Source organism: Elephas maximus, chromosome 8, assembly GCF_024166365.1.
Source record: "Elephas maximus indicus isolate mEleMax1 chromosome 8, mEleMax1 primary haplotype, whole genome shotgun sequence".
Classification (NCBI taxonomy): domain Eukaryota; kingdom Metazoa; phylum Chordata; class Mammalia; order Proboscidea; family Elephantidae; genus Elephas; species Elephas maximus.
In genome coordinates, this window is record NC_064826.1 from 18,914,666 (window position 1) to 18,929,343 (window position 14,678).

General features: G+C 41.4%; 1 long non-coding RNA gene across 1 annotated transcript in view; it reads left to right on the plus strand.

The window, feature by feature from the left end:
- LOC126081414 (uncharacterized) overlaps nt 1-14,678 on the plus strand; it is a 177,342-nt gene that overhangs the window by 86,378 nt on the left and 76,286 nt on the right. Inside the window, exon 4 of the long non-coding RNA XR_007518389.1 lies at nt 3,569-3,614. This is a non-coding gene — a long non-coding RNA (uncharacterized LOC126081414). The remainder of the gene's footprint in view (nt 1-3,568; nt 3,615-14,678) is intronic.

The following is a 14,678-nucleotide window of genomic DNA, read 5'->3' on the forward strand; positions in this document are numbered from 1 at the left end:
CTAAGCGTGAACTCCCAGGCAAGTAATTCCATTTCTAATATTGGCCAGAATGAGTATCACCAGCCTGTTCCAGGCATTCCTTCTCCTACCTGTCCTCACTAACCTCCTGGAGATGAGGACTGCCTAGTGTAGGTCATCAGCTATCTTCTGAAAAATAGCAGACCTAAAAAGGGGACTTCGTAACTGCAAGAATTTAGAACACTCCCATACTGGTTCTGGAGCATGGCATCTGCTGGATGAAAGAAGAGCAGCAGATTTCTTCTCTTGAGGAAATACCTTGTATGGATGGTTCAGAAAAGATGAGACAGCCAAGATAGTTGTCAAACAAAGTAATTCAGAAATAATCCCTGTTTGGTGGGGTCAAAGAGTGCAAATCAAATCACATTCTTCAGGAGTACTTGGGGGATATCCAGACAATTAGGGGGCCCCAGGAACCTTAGTGGTACAGTGTTTCAGCTCTAGGCTGCTAACCAAAAGGTCAGCAATTTCAATCTACTAGTTGCTCAGCAGAAGAAAAATGTGCCAGTCTGCTTCGGTAAAGATTATAGCCTTGAAAACCCTATGGAGCAATTCTGCTCTGTCCTCCAGGGTCATCATGAGTTGGAATTGACTCAACAGCAGTGTTTTTTTTTGTTTTTTTTTTTTACCAGCCCCTTCCCCCTTTTTAGCTGATGTAAAATGTATATGATGTGAAATACATAGATGTTAAGTGTTGTCATATAACCAAAACCGAGTCAAGATAAAGGACATTCCTGTGACCCAGGTAGTTCCCTCATGTCCCCTTCCAATCCATCATCCACCCCCACTGGCAAATACTTTCTGATTTCTATCCATATAGATTAGTTTTGTCTGCTCTTAGAACTTCATATAAATGGAATCATAGTGTATGTACTTTTTTTGGTGTCTGGCTTCTTTTGCCCAACATAGTTTTGTGGTGTTATGTTTCAGTAGTTCGTTCTTCCTTTATTGCTGAGTAGTAGTCCGTTGTATGAATAGATGCAGTTTGTTTATCCAGCCTTCTGTTGATGAACCTGTGGATTGTTTTCACTATTTTGGCTGTTGCGGATATTAAGGTACTATAAAAGTTTTTTCTCTCTCTCTCTCATTCTCAGTCTTTTTTATATTTAGCTTTAATTCCTGGGTAATAGGGTAGGGCAGGTGTATGTTTAATTTTACGAGAAACTTCCAGTTTTCCAAAGCAATTATTGTACCATTTTCAGGTCCAACCAACAATGTATGAGAATTCCAGATACTGCAGTTCCTTCTCAACACTTTATATTATTGATTTTTCTAATTTAAGCCATTCTACTGGGTATAAAATGCTATCCCATTATGTTTCCTTTTTTTTTTTAATCGTAATTTAGGTGAAAGTTCACAGAGCAGATTAGTTTCTCATTAAACAGTTAATACACAAATTGTTTTGTGACGTTGGTTGCCAACCTCACGATGTGTCAACACTCTCCTCTTCTCCAGCCCAGGTTCCCTGTTTCCATTCATCCAGTTTTCCTGTCCCTTCCTGACTTCTCGTCTTTGCTTTTGGGCTGGTGTGCCCATTAGTCTTGTATACATGATTGAACTATGAAGCACGTCCCTCACGTGTATTATTGTTTGCCCTATAGACCTGTCTAACCTTTGGCTGAATGGTAGACCACAGGAGTGACTTTAGTATTGAGTTAAAAGGGTATCCAGGGCCATACTCTTGGGGTTTCTCCAGTCTCAGATCAGCAAGCCTGGTCTTCTGTGTGTGTGTGTGTGTGTGTGTGTTTGAATTTGAATTTTGTTCTCATTTTTTTCCCACTCTGTCCAGGAACCTCTGTTGTGATCCCTGCCAGAGCACTCAGTGGTGGTAACCAGGCACCATCTAGTTGTTCTGGACTCAGCCTGGTAGACGTTGTGGTAGTTACGGTCCTTTAGTCCTTTGGACTAATCTTTCCCTTGTGTCTTTGGTTTTCTTCACTCTCCTTTGCTCCAGCCAGGATGGGACCAGTAGATGTTTCTTAGGTGGCCACTCACAGGCTTTTAAGACCCTAGTTGCCATTCACCACAGTGGGATGTAGAACGTTTTTTTTTAATAGACTGTGTTCTGCCAATTGAGCTATATGCCCCCCAAGACCACGGTCCCCAGCCCTCAGCCCAGCTCATTCTCTCGGGGTGCTTGGATGTGCCTGTGAAGCTTCTATGACTTTGCCCTGGTCAAGCTGTGCTGACTTCCCCAGTACTGAGTACTGTGTTACCCTTCATCAAAGTTACCACTTATCTACTATCTAGTTAGCGTTTTTCCCTCCCCACCACTCCTCTCCTTCATAACCATCAAAGACTCATTATGGCTTTTAATTTTCATTTCCTTGATGAATAACATGGACTTTTTGGCCATCTGTATATCTTCTTTTGCAAAGTGTCTGTTCACGTCTTTGACCCATTTTAACTGGATTGTTTGTCTTCTTATTAATATTCATTGGTAGGAGTTGGATATATTCTGGATAAAATTCTTAGAAATACATAATACAAATCTATTCTTTCAGTCTGTGGCTTATTTTTATTTTTCTCAAAATTATCTTTTGATGAGAAGAGGGTGTTAATTTTGAAGTAATTTAATTAATCGGCTTTTTCTCTATTACCAGCACTCCATTGTTTCCTCAGTAGCCTTCACCTCCCCCAAGGTTGTGAACATATTCGCCTGTGTTTTCTTTGAGACGATTTATAAGTTTTAGCTTTTAAGTTTTGGCTGATGATCCATCTCAAATTAATTTTGGTGTATGAAATAAGGTAGAGATCAAGGTTCCTTTTTTTTTTTTTTTTACATACGTTTTACCATTTATTCCATCATGATTCTTGATTTGTTGAAAATGCTTTTCTTTCCTCCTTGAATTGCTTTGGCGCCTTCGCTGAAAATCAGTTGTCCATGTATGTGTGAATTTACTCCTGGACTCAGTTCTTTTCCATTGATTGGTTTGTCTGTCCTTATGCCAGTACCCACTACCTTGATTACTGTACCTTTTAATAAGTCTTAAAATCAGGGAGCTTAAGTTCTCTGACTTTGTTCTTATTCAAGGCCATGTCGACCATTTTAGGTTCTTTGTGTTGCCATATAAATTTTAAAATCATGTTCTCGATGTCCATAAAGAAGCCTCCTGGAAGTTTGACTGAGGCTACATTGATCCTCTTTGGGGAGAATTGACATCTTAATATTGAACCTTCCAGTTCATGGGCATGGCACATTTCTCCATTTATTTAAGTGCTCTTCACTTACTCACAACTCAAACAATTTTGGGTGTCAGGGGTCCTACACATCTTTCATTAAATAGATTCCTAAGAATTTTTTTTTTTGATGCCATTGTTAAAGGTTATTTTTTAAATTTATTTTTTAATCATTTGCCCTTTTTAAGTAGAAATACAACTAATCTTTGTGTTCTGTGACCTTGCTAAATGCAGTTACTAGTTCTGATAGTTTTATAGTAGATTCTGTAGGATTTTGTGTGGAAACATGTGCATCTGAAAATATAGTGTTACTTTGTTCTTTCTAATCTTTATGCCCTATTTCTTTTTCTTGCCTTATTGCACCTGTTAGGAGCTACAGCAAGAGTGGACATCCTTACCTTGTTCCTGATATTCGGGTAAAATACTCAGTTTTATTTAAATACTAAATGTGATTTTAGGTATAGGCTTTTCATAGATACTTTTTGTCAAATTGAAGAAATTCCATTTTATTCTAGTATGCTGAGCATTCTTATCAAAGAGAGGTATAGAATTTTGTCTCACCAGCCCTGTTTGACTTCTCCTCATTTTGTCCTCAACTTTGTCGAAGCTTAAAGTATTTATTTACATTATGTCTCTATTCAGGAGCCTTGGTGACACAATCGTTAAGCACTCAGCTGCTAACCAGAAGGTTGGCAGCTGGAACCCACGCAGTGGCTCTGTGGGAGAAGGACCTGGCGATCAGCTCCTATAAAGATTACAGCCTAAAGACCCCATGGGGCAGTTCTACTCTGTCACATGGGATTGCTGTGAGTCAAAAATCTACTTGACAGTGCCTAACAATAACAACAAGATGTCTCTATTAACTCTGGCAAGATTGAATATGTTTCTGAATAGACTAGGTTACGATGTGACATTGGCTTTCTAGCAGTCCCGTGATGCAAGGTTTGCTGTAAAAACCAGTTTCCTCCTCAGCAGTGAATGTCCTTATCCCGTCCATATACAATCTGAGAACATTTCTGTGTGTGTGGTAGAGACTCAAATAGTAAGAAAAAGAATACACCCAGACTGTGGCCAGCAGTGGGATGGGGGCACGGGGGTGCTTGGAGAGGTTCACTCTCAGCTGCCACCCCCCAGCACCCTTCCCACTGGGGAGGGCAGCAGGATAAGGGTAGGCGACACTGCCGTGTGCTCTGTCTGGGACTGCGTGGGGATTGGTGACTCGTAACTTGGATGACCTACTTGTGGAGCTAAAGATACAGTGTTGGTCTTGCTTCCCTGCCACCCTCACTGGACTCTGCTTTCCTTTTTGTCTGAATTTGCAGGGCAGGGCAGGACGAGGGTGTTACTCAGTCCATTTGTGCATCATGAAGATGAGAACTGAGGCCGGCGATTTAGGCTTCCTTCACAAAACGTTCTGAATATAGTGTCTGTGTGCACTTCAGAATAGTGGGATTTCCTCCCTGCACGTCTTTGTGTCCACTAGACAACAAGATTAATTGATTGTGGCCTATATACGGAATCTGCTTCCTAAGGTTTTTTTCCTCTTAGCATTCTGCACGTTTGATGATAGGGTTTTCCCCTAGCCATCCTTAGAATGGCCCCTTCTGAGTCACCAGCCTGTTGCCCTTTAAGTTGTTATACCACCATGATTTATTCTCTAATGTTCATTTTGTTATTGTTGTTGTTCTGTGTAGTCACCACACTTCAAAAAGCGGACAGAAAGAACAAGAAGCTGCTTACTCAGTATTGGTATTGGAACGAATATTAGAAGAATGGACCCCTCTTTACCCCTGTTTGCCTCCTGACTTCCATCCTTATGACTAGTGCATGACCCTACTTTCTGCCTGGAGTTGCTTTACTTTCCTCTTTGTTTTTTTCTCTTCATTTCTGGTTCTGGTAGAAGCAGAGCAGCCCTGTGGTCAAGCCTGAGAGCCTTAGACCATCATGAGCAGAGGAGTCTGACATCACTTTCCAAGTGCCATGGTGACTTGGATGAACTCCCAGTCAGGGAGCTGATGTGCAGAGTGACCCTTCTAAACCACCCTTAGTCTCAAACACAAGAAACAGGGGCCTGAAATCAAAGAAGGATTAATAGAGGTGCCAGGGAGAAAGATTTGAAGGTATGAAAATAGCATCACATTTTTTTTAAGGAGTAAGGTGCCAAATGGCTAGGAGGATTACTTCCAAAAGACAGACCCAATAATACTTACCACTTAAATGAGAGAAGACGACGTAAGGTATTGCCCTAGCTCCCTGAGATTTATTTCTACTGGTGCTGGTATCCCATGTGCTGCGATATAGATGCCAGAGTAGAAAAATAAGCCGTGTAATATATAATGTTGTTGTTGTTAGGTGCCGTCGAGTCGATTCCAACTCACAGTGACTCTATGTACCACAGAACGAAACACTGCCCACTCTTGCACCATCTTCACAGTTGTTGTTATGCTTAAGCCCATTGTTGCAGCCACCATGTCAGTCCATCTCACCGAGGGTCTTCCTCTTTTTCACTGACCCCACACTTTACCAAGCATGATGCCCTTTTGCAGGGACTGATCTCTCCTGATAACGTGTCCAAAGTATGTGAAGCGAAATAATAGCCATTTATTATTAAGGAAAAAGACTATGTTTTTACTCTCATATGCTTGCTGGTATATTACATTTATAAGTAAAGATTCTGTAAGTGAAATAAGTATAATAATAGGAGAGGATGGAAATAGAGGAATTCACCTACCCGTCATGCATAAATACAACCAAATCCAGGAGGGAAAAAATTGCCCTTTAGATTTGCATTTAAATGAGTATTGTTCTAGAAATAAGTTTCCATCTGGGTTTAGACATTTTCATTCACCAAGTATGTTTCAATGTGTACGGCACCTTTTTGGTTTTACAGTACAAGGTTTTTTGTTGTGGTGGTTAGAAAATTTATTTTCATAGGTTGTGATCTGTATGTAATACTCCTTTTGCAAACAAATAGGCTATTTGGATATCCATCCATACTGGTGCCAAATTTCATATAACTACTTTCCAGCTCCCCTCTTTTACCCTCAGCAAAGTTTTTTTCCCCCACTGAGGATATGTTGGGGCCATAGGGCCTTGAAGTCTTTGAGTACCCATAATGCCAGATTTTCCCCTGCTGCCAGCCTGTCACCCACCAGTGACCTAGAGCAAGCAGCCAGTGATAGTGGGATTCCCCAGTAGTGAGAATCTCAGAGGGGCACAGGTGAAAACCCCAGCTGGGTTCCTTGGGGGTTTGCATGTGTTGCAAGTGGGCCTCAGAAGCACTTGAACAGTGGCTAGCTTCAGCAAACAGTAAGTTTGAAAGCACTTTGAAAACCCTGTTTTGTTTTTTGACCTGCGAATTCCTAGGAAGGTGATGTAGCAGCCTCGTGAGAATGAGATGCTTGTGGAGGAATGTGCAGGTCTGGACACAGGCTGCTTCTCCTATTGGTCTCTTGCCCTGACTTCCAAGGCCATCAAAGGCAAGAAGGAAATGTCCCAGCTTCAGAGACAAAAGGACGGAAAAAGAGGAACTAGCAGAAGGTAGAGAGGGAGGCACCCGGGAATGTTTTGAGTCTTCCAAAAGAGGCCAAAGCAAGAGTGCCCTTGTCTGTTCTGGCCTCAGGGTGGGTAAGCCTTTTTCAAGGAGCATCCATGCCATTTCTGAGATGTACCTATGGTTGGTTAATTAGACTGGCACATTTTTTCTTTGTTTTATTTATGTATATATACACACACATATACATATATATATATATATTCTACGTTTTGTTACTGTTGAGAATATATACAGCAGAACATAACACCAGTTCAGCAATTCTACATGTGTAATTCAGTGACATTAACTACATTCTTGAAGTTGTGCAGCCATTCTTACCATCCCTTTCTGAGTTGTTCCTCCCCCAATAATGTAAACTCATTGCCCCCTGTTTCCTATCTAATCTTTTCAGCTGCTGTTGTCACTTTGATCCCATATAGATAGTTCTTGCAAAGAGCACAATGCTCAAGGCAGACGTTGTTTAGTATTTAAGTAAACTATTGTTTGGTTTTAAGGAAACTTTAAAGGATATTTTTGGTTTAAGGTTTAAAGATCATCTCAGGGCAGTAGTTTTGGGAGTTCATCCAGCCTCAGTGGCTGAGACTGGCACCTTCTTGATGCTATGTGAATGTCCACTTCACTCCACCGTACCCAAATCTTTGGGACAGAAAATAGGGAGTGCAGATTTTCTTCCTACATCACCATCGGCTCCTTTCCACACCATCTCTTCTGCTCTCCATGCATTGTAAACAGTGTTGTCCATTTTGTTTCTGGACCAGTGCCATCCCTTTCCCTATAGAGCCTGGGGCCCAGAGGACCATGACACTGGATTGAGTTTCAAGGCTTTAGTGGCTGGGTCTGACCTGTGGTTTTTCAGAAAACTCCGTGAAGAAATAAAAGGGCCTGATCCTGAAGAGTCTTGTTTGGACTGGTCCTTAGGGTCTTTTGATGTTCAAAGCAACCTAAAGAATGTTCATGCTACACGAGGCATGCACCAAAGTCTAGGACATAACAGTTCCCTTAGGTCAACCTTCCCAAGTCTCAGTTGGCCGGCACAATTTTTAACTTAAATATCCTGGGACATTTGCATGAAAGGTCACTAACGATAAAGAGAACCCTGCTTAGGGTTTTTGTTCTGAACTCCTTGGAAGACCCATGCTCTGAAAATACAAGGGGTGCTTCATATTAATTACTAGAATTGCTTCTCTACAAAAAGACTTTACAAGGAAAGACACTCGTCAAGCTCTCGTCTTCCTCTCCTCCTGCTCTGCTCAGTTAGCTCAAGTACAACACAACATCCGCTCACTTGAAATACCACCTTCCCTAGCCTGTGTTTGGACTTGTATAGCTGTGCCCAGCTTCTGGCCCCATTTTTTGCTTTCTCTGGCAATTTCCTGGCAAAAGCGGGAACAAGAACAGACGCTAGGAGAAGTGGCCGTGACGGGCCTTTCTCCCCACTCATGCTTCGCCTCACGACGTAGCAGGCAGGAAGTGCCTGACCTTCGCTGTCATCACATGTTCACACTCAAATGGGCATAACGGTACCAGAAGGCAAAATCCAGCTCCACCAAACATGAAGGCTTGTTCATGAGCCATTAATGATGTAATTTCAGTTGAAATAATGGTGTTTTGGTTGCACATACAAACGAGGTTAGCCAGTAGGAGAGGTGATCTTTCTGCACTTAGCATAGGTTAGGCATCGTGTTCTAGTGAAGCCTTTATCTTTGTTCTGCAGATGTGGCTGAGGTGTGGGGAAATTGATATCGTTTATTCCAACCGCCTTCACGATCGTCCTGTATTTAAGATGAGACTCCTTGAGAGCGCGGCTGACTGTAGTTGAGTTTTGGTTTATGTGCTCAGTGTCGTTTGGCGAATGCCACAGATGCAGTGGTACGTGGCTCTCATGATTTGATGTGTAGGAGAATGTCATTTGACAAGGTAACTTTCTCCTATCTGGCGGCTGATCTGTGCCCCATGGGCGCTCTGGGCCCTGGACCCTGCGGGATTTCTCACCATTCTCTCTCTCCAACCCCAGCAGCTCTTCATTACCCATCCTCTGACCCTCCATCTCATTCTTTGTCCTCAGGAGCTCGCTGTCTCCTCTTATGTCACAGAGGAAATAGAAGCTTTTGCCATAAATCACCACATTCTGCTTGCACCCACCTTTTCTTCGTGGCCTCCTGAGTCAGAGAGAGAGGAGCCCTTCCTTACATCCGGGGCTCTGGATCTCATCCCCACTACTCTCACCTTCTCAGACACTTTTCCCTCCCTGACCTCACGCCTCTCATTCTCTATTGACTTTTTCCTCTGAGCATTTAAACCCACTCAAGTCTTTCCCATTGGAAAAAAACACCAGCCTTAAGCATTGCGTTGCCTTTCAGTTATCTCCCCGTCCACTTCTCCTGCCAGGACCAGACTTATGGAAAGCATTGTCTGTATTTGCTGCCTCCATGTCCTCATGCCCGCCCACTCCTTAAGTCCCTCTCATCCGGCTTTTGCACCTGTGGCCAAACCAATACTGCTCTAGCCAAGGCTGGGGTCACCTTCTTATCCTTCTGATTGCCATATCCGTCAGGTGTTTGGATTCTTATCTTCCATGACCTCCCAGTGGTGAGCAGTGCTTGATGTGCCCTCCTCGCTGGTCTTCCAAGACCTTGCCTTGCCCCTCTGGCTTTTTCTCCTTGGTGTCTTTTGCAGGTTTTTTATATCCGTCTCTTAAGCTCCATGCCAGTTGGACATGTCCACTTCAATGTCTTGCTGGCATCTCGTATCCAATAGGTTTCAACTGATCCAAGTTACCCAAGCCTGAAACCCATGAGTTAATATCAACCTTTATCTTTCCTCGTCTTCCAAATCCACTAAGAAGCCAAATCTGGTCAAAATTCTATACTCAGCAGTTACTAAATTAATCTACCTTTTCTGTCTGCAGTGTGTCCTTTTTGGTTACCATTATCTTTTACCTAAATTATTATCTCCCCATTGTAACCATTCTTCCCCAATCCCTTCTCCTGACTACATCGAACGGATGCTTCTAAAAAGTATCCTTATCTTGTCATTTCTCTCCTTAACTCTAACCCACTTCTACAATGTCCTGCATCTAAGCTGATGGGCCCTCTGCAGAGCACGTGTTCTCACCCTGTGCCTAAGCAGGCCATCAGAGCACTAAAGGGTTTATGGGGAGACGGAAAGGAGAGTTGCTTTCCTGCCCACACAGCAGAACTCAATGAAATACCCAGTAGACATCAACCACTCCGCCCTCCGAAGTTCCCAGTCGGGGGCTTCACAGCCCCTGCATCCCTTCCGCAACTCACCTTTCCATGCTTCTCAGCCTCAGCCAGTCCCACCTACAGTACCCCTACCCTTTCTCTCCCCGTCGTCTTATTCAGAGCAGCTCAGCTCTTCCCTGAATATTCTGACTGTTAAGTTTCATCACTGTATTGTCTTAGTGTGGGTTCCCCTAGAAGCGGATCTGAACAAGGATTCAGTTCGCTCTGACTTCACTATGTAAGAGCTGTGTGACCTTGCTGTGCCTTATTTTTCTCATCTTCAGAACCCAAACCTAATCTTCATACTTTATAGGCCTATAATGAAGATTAAATTAATTTATGCATAAACCAAAAAAAAAAAAAAAAAAACCCCAAACACATTGCCATTGAGTCAATTCTGACTCATAGCGACCCTAAAGGACACAGTAAAATTGCCCCATAGAGTTTCTGAGGAGCACCTGGTGGATTTGAACTGCCGACCTTTGGTTAGCAGCCATAGCCTTAACCACTATGCCAGCAGAGTTTCTAATTCATGCATAGAAAGGGCTTAACACTATTTGGCCCAGAGTGGTGGTCAGTAAAGCTTGCTGCTATCATAAGAATAATTGCTACCTCCAGCCTACTAGACCAGATTAGAGCCCCCTCTTACGTATACCAGTAGCACCCTTTGCTTCCTTTTCGTTGTAATTGCTAGTTTGAAGAGAAAAGGACCATGGCATCTCGTTCACCATCCAGCACCTAGCCCAATGCCTGGCATATAGTTATGCACTGAAATGTCTGTTGGATGATAAGAATTAATCAAATGACTTATAGAAAGAACATTCCAGTTATGCTATGCTTCTTGCCTTTAAAAAAGCTGCCCTTTAAAAAATTAAAACATAATTATCCTCCAGGGATTTATCTTACATCCAGCATTAGTGGCGTGATGTTGACCAGGCCTCTCTGAACCTCTGTGCCCCCATACAGCTGTAAGGGCATGGTCCAGCTCACAGCTCTTTAATTCTATGATGACAGATGAATAGGTGTGGAGTACATTTTTAGGACACACAGGGTTTCCCTTATAGTCACGTTCTTTTCTTTTAGCTGATGAGAAAATGCCATCATTTGCTTGGACTTGTAGGTTCTTTCCTAGTCGTGGGGAATTTTCAAGCTGGCTATAATGAGAGGGTCTCAAAAAACCACAAAGAGGTCTGGTATGTTCTCTTCAAGTTAAACACAACATCCCTTCTTATTTTCACTTTTGATCTACTGTGTTTCTGAGCTGACTTCTATAATTATATTTAAAGAATTTGGTATCAGAAGTAAGGTCTGTTTTGATGCCGGCACCCTCAGCATCCTTTAACTTTCTTTCATGCTAAATCAGAAGGCCTTCTTCAGGATTTCTGATTCAAATGTTTTTTGGAGCTTTCATTCTCTCTTGATACTTATCTTGTTTTCATGGACTCCACCTTTCTGTTATAGCCATTTACCACCCCTCCCCCATCATCATTTTGGGTCGTTTTCCTAATAGTATCCCCGCTGTTGAGATCCTTATGCCTTGTACGACCCTCCCAGATCTGCTGTGTGCAGAAAAGGGCATGACAATTAAGACATATTATCTGTTCCCACCTCTCACACCCACCAGTTCCTACTGTTTCCTAAAAGTATACCAGTGATTCCTAAACTTAAAAATTTGAAATCCCTTATTAACAGGGCATGTGTTTGTGACAATATATTGACACTCTTTATTTTGAAATTAACTGTTAATAGTAGCTGTTTCTTGATTTACCAGTCCTATAATTGTGATATTGTTCTCTTTTTTTCTCATTACGAAGACAGTATGTGATGGTTGTAGAAAACTTGTGAGGTATAGAAAATTATTGCACATAATAAAACGACCTAGAGGCAACTATTACTAGCATTTTAGTGCAGCGTCTTTGGTCTTTTTCATTAAGTTTTTAAGTATTAAACATCATAGTGTTTCGTCCCCTCTTTTTGCACTTCATAATAAAGCATAAGTATTCCCTTATTGGGGAATCTTTGTAAATATTCTAGTGATTTTATGTGACTAAAAAATATGTGTAATGGTGTTCGTTAGCTTAAATCATATTTTTGCAATTACAAAAATAATATGTATAATATGTTTCTTATAATCTTGAAATGGTGACCATCTCAAGATAATAAAGACCAAAAACCTGATTTCTCTGTCCCTCCATAAGCTTTTTAAATGTATTCTTTTCCAGTCTATTTCCTAATAATCTCTTCTTTCCCCCAGCTACTTCTTGGGCTTAAGAATTGAAGAAAGATAAGATAGTAATTAAGTAAGAAATACCCAGAACCCACTCCACTCTTGTCACTGACCTTGCTCTGCCACTTGCCCAGAGCTATACCAAAAAAAAAAAAAAAAACCCAAGCCTGTTGCCCATTGAGTCGATTCCAACTCATAGTGACCCTATAGGACAAAGTAGGACTGCCCCATAGGGTTTCCAAGGAGAGGCTGGTGTATTCCAACTGCCAGCCTTTTGATTAGCAGCCAAGATGTTAACTACTGTACCACCAGGGCTGCCCAGAGTAAAAAAAAAAAAAAAATTTAAGAGTGAAATAGAAATACTAAGCGCACTTTGGAAAGTGTGATGAAAGTCATGGCTATGAGTTACAGATACCTATTCTGCACCATGTTAATTTGTTATTAGTATTAATAAATTATTACTTATTAACATATAACAAATTATATTGGGGAACAAAACAGCCACAGCCAAACCTTTTAAATTTAAAATATGTTTATATGAGTATAAATTCTATTTTCAGAAAGCAGCACGAAGACTATATCGTAAGTAGTTATTATAATAAAAATCATCTATTTGTCAATCCAATGTATTTATAATTAAAGTGTTTTAATATTCATCTCTCACTTTTAGATTTCTAGAGAAGAGCAAGCATAGTCTTGTATCTGTGTCATAACTTATATAACACACAAGAAGAATTCAAGTATTATTCAATGACGGCCTAGTAGAGGCTGAGATAATCCAGATGACATTCCCGTTTTCCACCTGAGAATACATTGGCTGAAATAAAATACAGTGACCACTTGCAATCTCTAGAACTTGCATGGAGTCTTAATCAGTTTGAGCAGTTTTCTTCTGTGTGCTCCAGGAATACCCAGCACTACCTGTTAAATATGTTTAAGTATTTATTCATAGCCAAAGCTGGTGTTTGGTTTGCTTACGTTAGGTATTGCCCGATCTTCCAGTAATACTGAAAAATAACCCCTAAAATAAACCTTGAATGGATGTGATCTTCAGAGAAGGCATTTCTTTGGTGAACTTTCGTTTCTCACTGTGCATTGATTTGATCTCTTAATATTTAAAAAAATGGCCCTCAGGGCTTCCTTCCAAAGCTCGTGTCCCAGAGATGGTGTATTAACTTCTGTGAAGTGCCTTGTCTTAATGTACTGGCTCGCTGCATCATTTTCTCAGCTCTGGGTCACGTGATTCCCCGTCCAGAACACACGCACTTTAAATTCTCACTTCCTGATTGAGCCATCAAGATTACGTAAGATGTAAATCAGTCTTGATACCTCCGAGCCGGAATTTTAAGGGGAAAATGCTGTCTTCCTTTTCTGTTTCATTACTGACTCCTAAAAACCGGAGTGAGTGTGCGCTGACCTATTTGTGTTTAGAAACGAGAGTCTGCTTGGGTTTTTGGCCTTTTTTTTTTTTTTTTCTTGGTCCCTTGCCTTTCAGAGTGAATCAGACTTTGCTTTCATTATAAAAAATAATGCACCAACTAGCTAGACCGTGGGAGTGGTGGAGGCGCAGGACTGAAATCAAAATGGTTCCGATGATGGAGAGAGCGATCCATGCGCTTAGACTTTCATGATCCAAACCAAGAGTGCAGCGTCTCTCAAAAGGTAACGAGGATTCGATGGTTCAGGACTGCCCATGGCCACGTAGCCTTTCCGCAGCCTGATATAAATGAGAGTAATTTCTAGCAGGCAAGATGACACTTGTTTTGCCAGCGATCCTAAAATCATCCCGCACATATTCTCAAAGCGATTTTGTAGTTGTCATAGTAACCGTATGACGTTTGGAGGGTCTTTTTAGTAACTTTAGCTGGAGTTGATTAATTTTATTAACTCTGGGTGTTTTTCTCTTCACTGGTCTCTGGCAAACAAAGGGTAGAGTTGCTCAGATATGTATTTGGTGTTTTTTAGTTCTTGGTTTCCTATGTGGTTTTTGTAAAGGAGCAAGATTGTTATTGATTTCAGATAGGTGAAACTTGGGCTTTTCATTGCTGCTCTGTAAAATTGCAGTATCATTGTACGAACAGGAGGATTTAGTTTTATTTTAAAAGACGGGCTATGGAAGATATTCCCCAAAATTTCACTGTGACTCACTTCCGGTGTTGACAACTGCCCTTTGCTTTGATTCTGCTATATTTAGAAGGAGAATCAGGGCACACCGGTGGGAACGTGTCAGACTTGCAGGGGAAAATGACTTCTTTAAAAATGCAACGCTCAGATAAACACCAAAATATGCTCCATGAAATGAATTTTTAAAAAATTGATGAATTTGACTTCATCAGGGTGAAAAATGACATGCATTTTGAAACTCTAAACTCTGCTAAATAAATGATCCTCTAGGAGAGTTCATGAGATTTTTTTATTGGGGGAAAGTAGGTCGGGACCGTCTACTGGTAAA